Genomic DNA, 14293 nt, shown 5'->3' on the forward strand with positions numbered 1-14293 from the left:
ACTTCTTATCCATGTCTTAAAGTTCCAAATTGACAATTCTGTCAAAAGCACTAAAGACAGCACTTGGTTACATACTGCACAGCAGCCATCATCACATCCCACTAAGAAAAGAAAGCATTCTGAATTTGTCTGAACAAGCAATTCTAAGAACAGAGACTACTCACTGAAGTCACTGACTGGATCTCCCATCCCTCCTCTCAAATACTTCTCTAACGTAGGGTCTATTAAATTTTAGAGTAGTGAATGTTCTTCTCCGCAGACTGACTTAGAACTGTAATGCCTAGGCACTCAAAGGATTCAAATCCCTCTATTTATTATCTGCAACATTTTCAATTAACATGAAATGTTTTAGGGCAGAGGGGTCCTCTGAAATACGTGAAAAGAATTCTTCCGAAATGAAACCCCTTCCAGTTTCCTCCTGGAAAGAACCAGTGGGCAGAGTTATTCTGAATAAGGGGCAAAAGTGGCTTGGGTCATTCTTCATATACTAATAATGTTTCATGAATAAGCCTGAGGCATCTGGGTGACTAGGAGACTGACTTCTTCCTAATGCTGGCCAATCCAAAGCAGGGCCTAACCATACAAGATCCTAGTATCTCCTCTGGCACCCCTCTTCATACTAAGCTTAGTTATTCTGGATAAAATACGTAATTAGGAACCTACATTTATGTCCCGGATATTCTTAAACCGAGATTTAAGAATTCCCCCAAACATTTCATTATTAATTTAACGCTCTTACTTTCTTCATTTTGTTGAATGCTCATTACGAATTTACACAGGTATAAGAAAGCTCCACTTCAGCCGAAACCGGTTTGGCTCAGTGGTGGAGCGTCGGTCTGCGGACTGAGGGGTCCAGGGTTCGAATCTGGTCAGGGGCATGTACATTGGTTGCGGGCACATCCCCGGTAGGGGGTGTGCAAGAGGCAGCTGGTCGGTGTTTCTCATCGGTGGTTCTCATCGACGTTTCTAGCTCTCTATCTCTCTCCCTTCCTCTCTGTAAAAAATCAATAAAATATATTTATTTAAAAAGAAAAAAAAAGAAAGCTTCACTCCACATGCGTCAAAAATGCCATAGTGTCTAGCACGAGATTAAAGCCACTACCAAACGGCAGGCTAGGATTTCAACCCAGCTCTTCTGACTTGAATTGTAAAACGCTTCTCACATCCTCTTCCGCATCCCTCCCAGCAGCGTGGCCGGCCAGGCAGCGGAACCGGGGTTGCTACTGCCCAGCTAAGGCAGAATGGAAAACCACGCTCCCACCGCCCTAATATTCATTGTGCCAGGCACGTTCACTAGCCCAGGGTCCCAGAAACGTGTGTGTGTGTGTGATGGGGGAACGGGGAGCCAACGGCAGGGAAGAAGCAGACCTGTCCGAATAAATAAAAACCCTTGACTTTCAAGGCGGCAGGGGCTGGAGGTCCTCTAACAGCAATTCTTTCTATCAACGCTTTCCCTACCTTCAGGAGGGGCTGCCGGGGGCGCTAGTTTTTCCTGCTTCTGTGCCGATCAGCTCGAACTGGCGAGACACAGAGGACGGCGGTCCCCAGGGACGAGCTCCCTCCCGCCCCGAGAAAGGTAGAGCAGCGGCCCCCGGAGATCCGCTGCCTCCGTGGCGGACGTGGGAGGGAGGAGGGCAGCGCTTGCGGCCTCCAGGCCGGGGTGCTGAGCTGGCGCGCACGGCGCGGGAACGGCCAGGGGGCTGTCATCTGGCCGAACGGACACCGCGGCTCCCGCTTACCTCCGTGCCTCGCAGTCCTCACCCGGCCCGCCGCGGGCCCACACACTGCCGCAGCCCGCTCCGCGGCCCCGCCCTCGCCAGCACCGGGGTCAGCCCGTCAGCGAGGTGTCCGGCCTGTTCCCGGCGCCCACGGCCGCGGAGCTTCCCTCGGAACCGCTGCTGGAGCCGGCGCTCACTTTCATCGTCACCTCCTTCCTTGCCCTTCCGCCTCGCCTCAGCGCCGCCTGCGCAGCGTGCGGTGACGCCGGGGCTGGGGGCGTGGCTCCGCCGCCCTCCGCTTCCGGCGGCGTGCGTGCCCCTACCGGGACGTTCAGCGGAAGCACGGCGCTCCGCCCGACTACACTCGCGCTCCCACGGCCCGCCCCGCCCCGCCCCGCCCCGCCCGGCGCCCCCTTCCGAGTGCGGGAGTTCTAATCTTGTAGAAACTGTGATATGGAAATGGCAGAGGCTCTACAAAGCGGGCTTGAGACTTCTGTTGAGCCCCCTCTGAAATGTTACCTAGGCCCGACCGCCGCTACTCTATGGTCCCTCCCTCCACCAATCCCTTCTGCTAAACTCCAACATTCCTGCTCCCAGGCTTTTCTTCTCCGGTTCTCCCGTGGCGCGGCCTCTCCTCAACTGAGCACAGTATCACGGGAGGACAGAGCCCGGATGTATGCACTGTAGTGGCCCCCGCACCAGATAAGTGACTGAGCTGCAAGTGCTAAGTCTGTGCAGTACATCTGTTGCTCTTTCAGATGAGAGAGGAAAGTGACATCAGCCTCACATGGAGAAGCACTAGTCATTGAACTTTTTTTTTTTTTTTTTTTTTTTTCCAAACCATAAGAGAAAATGTATTTAGAAAGTCAGAGGTAGCCGGGCGATTGGTGTTGCTCAGTGGTTGAACGTTGACCTAAGAACCAGGTCACTGTTGATTCCCCTTCAGGGCACAAACTTGATCCCCTGTAGGGGGCGTGCAAGAGGCAGCTGATCAATGATTCTCATTGATGTGTCATCTCGCCCTCTGAAATCAGTATCTATAAACCTACATATTGATATATAGCTACAAATAGATATATAGCTAGATTTGTAAAGGCAGCGGTAGAATTGAGCTGTAGAAGAAATGGGCTCAGGAAACAAAGCACAGAGGCAGAAGGGGCCAAAGGTAACGGGATAGGAAAGACGCTGGCCTGCTCCCCAGAGGAGCACTCATTGAACATTTTTTTAATCCTCACGCCGGGATATGTTTGTATTGATTTAAGAGAGATTGGAAAGGAGGGGGAGAGAGAAACATTAATATGAGAAAGAGACATCCGTCGTTTGCATCCCGTATTCGGGGATCAAACCTCAGACCTGGAATCAAATGGGTGCATGGTTGGTAACCAGCCAGGGCTGAACCGTTTTTGGAATGCAGACATACCAGTACTCTTTCTCTTGTAAGACCTCCGTCTAATTGTGGGGAAAGTGACAAATAGCATAATGCAATATCCTGACAGTTAGAAAATACATTAGCTGGTTTATGGTGGCAAATAAATTCAATTTTGGACATACTCGTTTATAAATAGAGTGGAGATAGATACAATGGGTTGAGTGCTAGGAGCCTTGTGTCCCAGGTGCAGGCATAAGGGTGTACATTGACTATAAAGAAGATCAAAATAATAGTAAAATTGACTACAGGGTGGCTTGCTTTTAATTATCACTTATTTTTATACACTTTTCAAGAACTACTTGGTTTTCTTAACTATCAATATCTAGATGTAATAGAAAAAGGTACATTTTCTTTTGGGAAAGGGACTTGTGTTGAGAATATTTTTTATCTGAATTGCTGAAATTAATGAGAATGTATTCTTGTGTACTTGAAGAAAATTTTATAGAATAAAAATGATTACAGGGAGTTGGGCCTTCTGGAGCACTTGGAAGCTGGGAAGATACCTAACCTTGTTTTCTCCCTATAAGAATGTGGAGGGGAAAAAAAATGTGGCTTTGCTGATACCAAATCTGACTCAAGACTCAGATATTTCTAAACAGAATGTTGTTATCTAGATTCTTCAAGAATGGTGGTTTCAGCCTAAATATAGCAAGGTAATGGCAATAATTTGGTTTCTTTTTCACTTTTCACCTTCACCTGGATCTTTGAGACTGTTAGTGGCAGCAGTGTCCTCTAGAGGGAACTCAGGCGAGGAGAAGCCCTGAAAGGTCAATTCCTCTGGTGAAGTGGGTCGTTTCTTTTCTTGCTCCAGGTGGCTGCCTCCCCCGTTAAGCTAAATCACTCCAAGTATTTATAGCAGGCTCTTCCCACTGATGGATTACTAAGCGTGCAGTTATATTTACATATATATTATAACACTGCAGTTATATTTACATTGCATTTGTTTTCATAAGTTATGTAAACATTCCTTCAAAATCAGCTACAGGCCTACAAAACTGAAAGTTGTTTCCAGTTAGCTCGGAAGAGCCGAGTAATGGAAAAGGCTGAATTTCTAGCTGGGAAATGTTGAGCAAATTACTTCACCTCCCTGGCCCTTTTCCTCCCTTCTAAAAAGGAGCACATTAATCCATCAGTGGTGCAGTATCAAAGGAGACAACAGATGTGAAAGCCCTGTAGAAATATTAGGGTATACCATAGATGTTTTTACCTCCCCCAGTATTCCTATATCCCTATGTGATAGTATGAAGAAGGGGGCCTTTGGGAGATGATGATGTTAAGAGGGTGCCTTAGAAAGCTCCTTGCCCTTCCACCATGTGAGAACACAGTAGCCTACAGCCAAGAAGCAGGCCCTCCCCAGACACCAAATCTTGCCAGCTTCTTGATCTTGGCCTTCTTCATCTCAATACCATGAAAAATCAGTTTCTGTTTTTGATAAGCCACACAGTATATGGCATCTTACTATCTTACCTAATAATAAACATGCAAATTCAGCGTACCTCCACTAAGCCACCACCCAATCAGGAGTGGTATGCAAATTAACCAAAGATGGTGGTTGATTTGCATACACTCGTGCAGAGTGATGGGGCAGGATGCTTGCATTGTCGACAATGCTGGCACTCTGCCCCATCCCTGGTCTCTCAGGGCCTCTGGGCAATGTGGGAAGGTAGGGTCAGAGTGGAAAGCAGCAGCTCTGGGACCTGAACAGAAAGGGGCTGGGCCGGAGTGGAAAGGCAGTGCTGGCAGCCAGGGAAAGGAAAGCCCATTCTAGCACAAATCTTTGTGCATCGGGCTTCCAGTTCCGTAATAACAGCACAAATGGAGTAAGACTGGAAGAGCTATGGAAATTAAGATGGTGCAGTTTTCACATGCAAGCTATGGTGTCCACTGTTATAGACTATGCACCTATTCCCCCTTCTTTACTAACAAGTCTGATTTTTGTCTGGGAAGGCACCAAATGACAGTTCTGACCAATAAAGTAGAGGGTTTCTGGGAAAACTCATACTTTCTTAATGTAAACATTACTCCTGCTTTTTCCTTTTAATCATTCTCTCTTCTTCCGGTCTGCACCTGGACATGAAGATGGAGGTGGAGCAGCGATCTTGCATCTTGTGGCAATAGGCATCAAGATAGGCCTACATGCTAAGATTGATAGAGTGAAAGTACAGAGTTCATTACAAGCCTCGATTGACTACACTGGACTTCCTTTTTGTATGAGTTAAATAAGTCCCATTTGGTTATAGTCTCTTTTGGGTACCTGTTAGTTACCTCAAACTTATTAATATACGAGGTGGGCAAAGTACTCACTTTGGGTATTGTTTAAGTACCCACTTTCGTTGGTTAAATTATCAGCCATCATCACCTAAAAGATAAGTGATATGAAATAATAATAAACCTCCCTTTGCCATTCCCTGAATATATAAACCAATACCCAAGTATATATATTTTCAAATACCCTTCAGGAAAATGACTAAACTATAATGTTGCTAACTTCTGCAGCACCTAGACTGAAGTTGGAACAATATAGAGATTACATGGTTCCCGCACAAGGATGATGCACAGGGGGATCCAAGATGGCTGCGCCCAGGTGAACACCTAGCCGCAGCCGCACACAACAATTTCAATAAAATACAACTAAAATATAAAACGGACATTGCCCAGAACTACAGGAAGGTTGACTGACTGGAAATTCTACAGCGAGAAGCAAGGAGAAAACCAGAAGGAGGCGCAGAGGAGCTGGAAAAGCCCAAGGTACAGAGACGCGGCGCGCGGAGAGGACAGAACCAGAGAGGAGGGGGAGGCGGAGTGCCTGGCGGGCATTCCCTAGCGGAAAGGAGATAAAACTCCGACTGTGCTGGGCCCCCGACTGCTCTGAACCCCAGTTCTAGGCCAGACCCCGGGGACTCAGGCTCAGCCATAGGGAGCCGGGCTGTAAGGCAGAACCCCGGGGAGCGGCGAAAGGAGGTCCCGGAGGCGCGCACACTGCCCCCAGAGAAGGGACGGTCGGCTGTGTCGCGGGATTGCCCTGGCCAGAAGGAGACGGGCTCCAGACTGCTCTGAACGCCACCTCCAACTCCACTTCCAACTGAACTGAACCCCAATACCGGGCTCATTGTGGGAGAGCATAGACTGTTTGGCAGCAGGCGAAAATCGAGGGCACCTTTCTCTCAGAGATGCCGGCAGCGAGCACTGAAGGACCCACATAGGGCGGGGCTGACGGAAGCCAAAGCTGCAGGCTCCACCCTGAAACCCCGTCCCATCTGTAACTGCGAAATGCAACAACGAAATAGATCACAAACGAAAGAAATGGAGGACAAAAAACGTCTGGATATAGAGTTCAAATCTACGCTTATAAGGTTTTTCAAGAATTTCCTAGAAAAGATGGATAAGACCTATGAGGATATGAAAAGAGATCAACTAGAATTAATAAGGAGTCATCAAGAAATGATAAGGGATCAACAAGAAATGAAGAATACATTGTCTGAAGTAAATAATATTTTACAGAGTCCTAAAAACAGAATGGAAGATCGCAAGAATCAAGTCAAAGATTTGGAACATAAAGAGCCAGAAGACACTCCTCCACAGAAGCTAGAAGGCAAGAGAATCCAGAAAATTGAAGATAATGTAAGAAACCTCTGGGACAACTTCAAGCGAACCAACATCAGAATTATGGGGGTCCCAGAAGATGAGAGAGGGCAAGATATTGAAAACATACTGAAAGAAATAGTGACAGAAAACTTCCCCCACCTGGTGAAAGAATTAGACTTACAAGTCCAGGAAGCGCACAGAACTCCAAACAAAAGGAATCCAAAGAGGACCACACCAAGACAAATCATATTTAAAATTCCAAGAGCAAAAGACAAAGAATATTAAAAGCAGCAAGAGCAAAGAAGGTAGTTACCTATAAAGGAGCACCTATACGATTGTCAGCTGACTTCTCAACAGAAACCTTGCAGGCCAGAAGGGAATGGCAAGAAATATTCAAGGTGATGAATAGTAAGAACCTACAGCCAAAGATAATCTATCCAGCAAAGCTATCACTCAGAATCAAAGGTCAGATAAAGAGCTTCACTAATAAAAATAAAAAAGCTAAAGGAGTTCATCAACACCAAACCAGAATTATATGAATTGCTGAAGGGGGTTCTTTCAGAAGAGAAAGTAAACAAAGATAAAAATTATGAACAACAAATACGTAACAATCAACAAGTGAATCTAAAAACCAAGGAAATTAAAAAAAAAATCTGATGAACAATAGTAACTGTTGAATATAATAGAATCAGAGGTATGGAAGGGGAGTGAACTGACGATTCTTGGGGAAAAAGGGAGAGGGGGGCGTGGGAAGAGACTGAACATAAACTGTGCACCTATGGATGAGGACAATGGGGAGTGGGGAAAGGGCAGAGGGTGGGGTGGGAACCTGGTGGAGGAGAGCAATGGTGGGGGGGAAAAAAGGAACATTTGTAATAATAAGAACAATAAAAACTTATTAAAAAAAAAAAGGATGATGCACAGGTTTGTGAAGAGTTCCATATTAAAATATTTTTAATTATATATATATATATATATATATATATATATATATATAATGCAGTGTCTCATATTTCAAGTTATGCATGATATACAATACTATAAAATATGCAAATTCATAATATGTTACTGAACAAGAATGTATTGGGGCCTTAATATAGTTTTTGCAATATACTTCCTTAAGATAAATTATGAATACATTTTTAAAAAGATGAGAGGTGGGAAAAAGGGCAAATAGCTCTGTGCAACATCCTTGGTTTTCCATCTGCTACTGCATTATCATAAAGGATTGTCCAATGGGTATAGTAAACGAAAAAGATAAGTAATGATAGATCACATTTATCAAATGCTTCACCATGTGCTAGGCAACATTCTAAACATTTTATGTGAAACTAATTCATTTGACCCTAAAAAATACCCTATGATGTAGGCTCTTTTATCACTCCCCCAAAAGAAACAAAAAAATAACTAATTCACAGTAACAATTTCAATTGTTAGTACATTCTATTAAAATAGCATGGTTACTGGAAGTATAACTGGTCCTTCCCTGGCAGCAAAATTTTAAATTGTACAGCCTCTTTTTATTTAGAAGAAACCACCAGGTTCAAACTGACTATAGGATAAAACAAAGCAAAAAAAAAAAAAAAATCTTACAATGCTTACTGATGAAGAAATGTGCAGCAAGAACTCAAGTACTCAACTTTTTGAGATAATACCTTGGGTCAGCTGTACTTTGTCATTAAAAGACATACTGAAACAGTAGTAAGTAGTAAGATATGCATAAATGTATATCAGTAGTAAGACATGCATAAATGAGAGAAAAAGGGAAAGTATTAACTTGACTGACAATGCAAGTAACATGAAAGTGGCTGATGAAAGAGAAATGAAAATTTCCCAGTCCATGGTCTAAACTTAATTTTCAGTGACACCTTAGTCTCGGACAAGAAAAAGAGTGCGATCAAACTAGTGACAATGTCTTGCAGAAACTCATATGGTTGAGATGTTTTTAGTTTATTGAAAAATAAAGCTCTTCAACAGTTAATAGCAGAAAAACTTATAAAGTACCCTAAAGTGTAAGGAATATTGGATGTGATTAAATGTGTTTTAGTTTAAACTAAAACATCCTTAAAGTTCTTAATGACAATAAAGTAAAGCAATCAGAATCAGATTGCACTGTTATACATTCCTTAACCTTATGGCTCAAATAGTTTGTGAAAATGGTACATTTCTGTTTTTAAATATAGAAGTCAAAGTGAAGTAATTCATTAAGAAAGAGAAAAACATTTTTTGGCAATGCTTTCATAATGCTGTGTATATGTGCAGATCTAAGAATGAAAGATAAATGTATATGGTACTGTTACTCCATTTTGTTTAAAAAAAAAGGCAACAAAAATAGAACAAGATGTTTTCAACTGCTAAAGGACACAAACTGGATGGATTGATATAAGGCAATGTGATACATAGCTCTTAACAAGTATAACTGAAATTATATATCCATATGAGTGTTGGTCCTTTCAAAATAATCAACCCTGAGTTACAAACTTATATATAAAGAATATATAGCCCTAGTTGGTTTGGCTCAGGGGTAGAGCGTTGGCCTGCAGACCAAAGGGTCTCAGGTTCAATTCCGGTCAAGGGCATGTATCTCAGTTGCAGGCTCTTTGCTGGCCTGGGCCCAGATTGGGTCCTGTGCAGGAGGCAACCAACTGATATTTCTCTCACATCAATATTTCTCTCTGCCTTTCCCTCTCCCAGTCTTTCTGAAAAATCAGTGGAAAAATACCCTCAGGTAAGGAATTAAAAAAAGAAAAATGAATATGTAAATAGCGATATTTACACATGATTTATTTAATGAACATATTTTTCAAAAAATACAGTATTTTTAGTCTTTTCCCTAAAAGACATATAAGCAAAAATGTTATAATCAGGACTATAGAGATGATAAAAATCTCTTTATAAAGACATAGGTAATTATCAACTCTTAATTTCTGATGAATAATCTACATTTGTTTTTTAAGGCCAAATTGTCTTTCTCTGCTACTTAGCACATTCCTAGATTAGCCTTTCTTTTTTGGGTGTCCATGCTAACAAGCTCAAAGAATGAAAACACTTTAAGATTAAACAAAAGTACCAGAAAGCAAATCTGTTATTCAATGTACATTACAAACTGTGAAAAACTTTTTAAAAAAATGTATTTTATTGATTTTTTACAGAGAGGGAGATAGTTAGAAACATCAATGAGAGAAGAACATCAATCAGCTGCCTCCTGCACACACCCCCCACGGGGGTGTGCGCTCTAGCCACTGAGCCAAACCGGTTAGGGCACTGTGAAGTACTTTTTAAGAATTTGACCTTGTCATGCCCCAATCGGTTTGGCTCAGCAGTTAGCGTTGGCCTGTGGACTCAAGGGTCCCAGGTTCGATTCCGGTCAAGGGCATATCCCTTGGTTGCGGGCACATCCCCAGTGTGGGCTGTGCAGGAGGCAGCTGATTGAGGTTTCTCTCTCATTGATGTTTCTGGCTCTCCTTCCTCTCTGTAAAAAAATCAATAAAATATACATTTTTAAAAAGAATTTGACTTTGTCACTACTTTCCCCCTCCAATTGCAAAGTTCAATAGTTGCTTGCATAGTATATATTTAATGGTGAAAGCAGAATCCTACTAAAAGCTTACCAAATTGATACCTACACATCACATTCTGAACCTTAGCTCAAATAAATGTCTGGTCATAGAATTTTTTTAAAAAGCTGGGAATAATAAATGGGTTCTATTTCACAATGAAAGTCTCATAACAAGCAGAACCTCAGGAATTCTCAAAAGCACCAGTGAGCATACTGGCTAACAGTTCAGGGAATCATCTTTTGGATGGTTTGAGAATCACCTGGAAATTTAGCAGACATTGGTGATGTTGGTAAGGGTAGATACAATGACATGTTGAGGACAGACATGATAAGCAATGTCAGAAGAAGTCTGTTTTAAAAGGAAGATATGCTTGGTTTGCTGAGGTTGAGAGAGAGGAGTGAAGGGTGAGCTGGGAGAAGTGAGAGTTCTCCCAGGTGGAGAACAGATCTTTGGTGGGGTTAGCTGCTGAGATGAACATCTTCCATCGTGACCAAAAGGAAGGAGGCAGAGAGAGAAAATTATGGTGATAGGGTAGAAGGTGTTGAGATGGTGGAGTATAGGAGGTGGGAGTCATGAAAGAGCACCTGGAGAAAAAGGAAGGAGAAAAATCCTAGGAGCAAAATGAGTGATTGGTGAATAACACCAAGAGCCGAGAAATAATCAGTGTAAATGTGTTAGACAGTGCTGGTGTTACAGAAACGATCATTAATCTGGGGCATTCATTAGACATCTGTAAAAAAAATGCCGACCAGTTTAGCTCAGTGGATAGAGCATCGGCCTGAGGACTGAAGGGTCCCAGGTTAGATTCTGGTCAAGGGCATGTACCTTGGTTGTGGGCATATCCCCAGTAGAGTGTGTGCAGGAGGCAGCTGATCAATATTTCTCTCCTATTGATATTTCTAACTCTCTATCCCTCTCCCCTCTCTCTGTAAAAAATCAATAAAATATATTTTAAAAAGTCTTTATGTGAGTTAAAAACAAATAAAAGAAAAAAATACATAATTTGAGACTGGGGGGAAAAAAACTTGGAAAAAATCACCTATCACGGCTTGTTTACATATCTGAAAATTTGTAAGTTCAAGTACTGTATTGGGATTTGAAGATGGGGCCTTTGGGTAGTAATTAGCATTAGATGAGGTCATGAGGGTGGGGCCTCATGATTGGTTACTGTCCTTACGAGACACCAGAGAGATTGCTCTGTCCCTGTGTGTACATATAGTGAGGGGGTCCTCTAAACACAGAGCAAGATGGTGGCAGCCTATACCCACCAAGAGGCTTTTGAATCAAACCTACTTTGCTGGCCTCTTAATCTTGAACTTGAGCCCCTGAACTGTGAGAAATAAATTTCTGCTGATTAAACTACTTGGCCTACGGTATTTTGTTATGGCAGCCTGAACTGACCAAGAAAAGACTCTTACCATAAACACCTCAGGAAAGATATTGAATTTGTGAAATAAGAACAGAGGCTGTAAAAAGGAAGATCAGAAAACAAGAATGAGCTTTTGAAAATTAAAGATGTGATGCTTGACATACGTTCAAAAAAGGATCAGAGGTCAAATCAAGAAAATTCTCTTAGAAAGTTAGAAACAAAAGGCAGAGATGGTAAGCGGGAGAGGAGGTAAGACAGACAGAAGATGAATGCTGGAATTCCAGAAAGAAATACCAGGGGGGGAGGGGGAAGAGTGTGGTGATTATTAAATAATACAAGAATTGCCCAGAATTGAAGGAAATGAGTGTGTGACTAAGACAGCCTACCAAATGCCCGGAGCTAATTAAAACATACGCACCTTCACCAAGGCACTTCATGGTAAAATTTTAGAACAAAATTTCCTGGAGCAGAAAAATGGGTTACATACAAAAATGTTATCAGAAATGGCAGGTTAAAAGAAGTAGTGACTTCAAAATTCTCAAGGAAGATGATATAAACCTAAAATCCTGTATTATCAGTTAAATATGAAACATTTTCTTTAAAATCTTACATACATGTATCCTTTCTCAGAAAGCTAGTAAAAGAAGTACTTCTCCAAAATAAGGGAATAAACCAAGCAATTAGATATGGTATTCAGGAAACAAAGGTTTTAACTCAGGAGAAATGTGAAGCTGAGTCCAGCCTCCAGCCCCAGGCATGCTGCCAGAAAGGAGGAGGTGCACTATCTGAGACTGCATAGAAAATAGTCTTCGGAATGCATCTGTAATGATTTTGGAAAAACTTAGTGATAGAAACAGAAATTTTCAAAGTAAACAAAAAGACAAGAAAAGGAAATTGTGAAAGAAATGACATGTAATGGTGAACAAAACACCTACATGGTCATGAGCTAAAAAAACTATTAATTGAATTAAACATTACCATATCTCTTCCCAGCCCTGTGTGGCTCAGTAGTTGAGCACTGATCCATGAACCAGGAAGTCCGTTTGATTCCAGCTCAGGGCACATGCCCAGGTTGAGGGCTTGATCCCGTGTGGAGTGTGCAGGAGGCAGCCGATCAATGATTCTCTCTCATCATTGATGTTTCTATCTCTCCCATGCTCTCTGAAATCAACAAAAATATATCTTAAAAGAAATTAACAAAAATTGCCATCTCTCACAAGTGGGAGACTGAAGAGTAGAAATGGGAGAATGGGATGGTATGATAGCACCCGAATTCTCAGCTGTCGTAACTAAAGTAAAATTTAGAAATGTCAATAAATACATGCTTAAGTATATAACAGAAAGGTGAAGACTGCCTGGCCAATAGTACTCAGTGGCTGAGCACAACTCATAAATCAGGAGATCAGGGTTTTCAGGCTCGAACTGAAAACTGTCGTGGTTGCAGGCTCGATCCCCAAGAAGGGGCATGCAGGAGGCAGATAATCAATGATTTTCTCTTATATTTCTCTCCCTCTCTCTGAAATCAATAAAAATGTATTTTTAAAAAAAGGTGAAGATTAATGCATGCTAAAAACAGCTCAAATTTAAAAACAGGTGCTTCTGTGAAGTAAGACTTGGCAGCGGGGAAGTTTAAAGCATGGAACCAACACTATTTATTACAAAGTCCTTTAAGATCAGTATAAATTTTTTTAAAAGGATCAAAAAAAATTTTTTTATTGCTTTTGAGAGAGAAAAAGGGAGAGGGAAAGAAACATGAATGTGAGAGTGAAACATCGATTGGCTGCCTCCTGCACGCTTCCTATCAGGGATGGAGTGGTAACCTGACTAGGAATCAAACTGGCACCCCTTTGGTGCACTGGGTGGCACCAAAACAACTGAGCCACACCAGCCAGCACGGATTAGTATTAATCTTTAATCTATGTACATTACTTTGTTAAAAACCTAGAATAACTAAACCTAAAAAGACCTGTTTGTGGTTCTACTCTTCCTGCTCTTTCAAAGATAAAAGTTGTTAAATAATTTAGCATAAAAAATAATTTCCTAAAAAAAAAAAAGCCGCAAATATTAAAGTTGCAGTAAAACATGCATTAAGCTCATGTAAATAGTGCTTTTCAAATCAATCATACAGGACTTTTTGAACTTTTCATAGGCAAAGTTTTACATATCTGCTATAATTAAATACAAGTGTAATAGCACTGAACAGCTTGACAATGTAAAAAATGTATTTTAAGCAGTCATTGCCTATACTCTCTACTCCATGCTAAAATATATATATGTATATATATCCCTATCCAGTTTGGCTCAGTGGACAGAGCGTCCGCCTGCGGACTCAAGGGTCCCAGGTTCAATTCCAGTCAAGGGTATGCAAAAGTGGTTGTGGGCACATCCCCTGTAGGGGGTGTACAGAAGGCAGCTGATTGATGTTTCTCTCTCACCTATGTTTCTAACTCTCTATCCCTCCTCCCTTCCTCTAAAAAAAAATAAAAAAATCACTAAAATATATTTTTTATTGATTTCAAAAAGAAAGGGAGAGGGAGTTAGAAACATTAATAATGAGAATCATTGATTGGCTGTCTCCTGCACACCCCTACTGGGGATCAAGCTTGCAAGTCAGCAACTCCTGCATGTGCCT

The 14293-nt window shown here is 42.0% G+C and overlaps 1 protein-coding gene across 1 annotated transcript in view; it reads right to left on the bottom strand.

The window, feature by feature from the left end:
- SENP5 (SUMO specific peptidase 5) overlaps nucleotides 1–1976 on the bottom strand; it is a 52063-nt gene extending 50087 nt beyond the window's left edge. The window contains exon 1 of the mRNA XM_084871620.1: nucleotides 1740–1976. The gene's annotated coding sequence lies outside the window, so the exon portion shown is untranslated. The remainder of the gene's footprint in view (nucleotides 1–1739) is intronic.
- Between the last annotated feature and the right edge of the window lie 12317 nt (nucleotides 1977–14293).

The sequence above is a fragment of the Pipistrellus hanaki genome (assembly GCF_964339955.1).
Source record: "Pipistrellus hanaki genome assembly, chromosome: 2".
Taxonomy (NCBI): domain Eukaryota; kingdom Metazoa; phylum Chordata; class Mammalia; order Chiroptera; family Vespertilionidae; genus Pipistrellus; species Pipistrellus hanaki.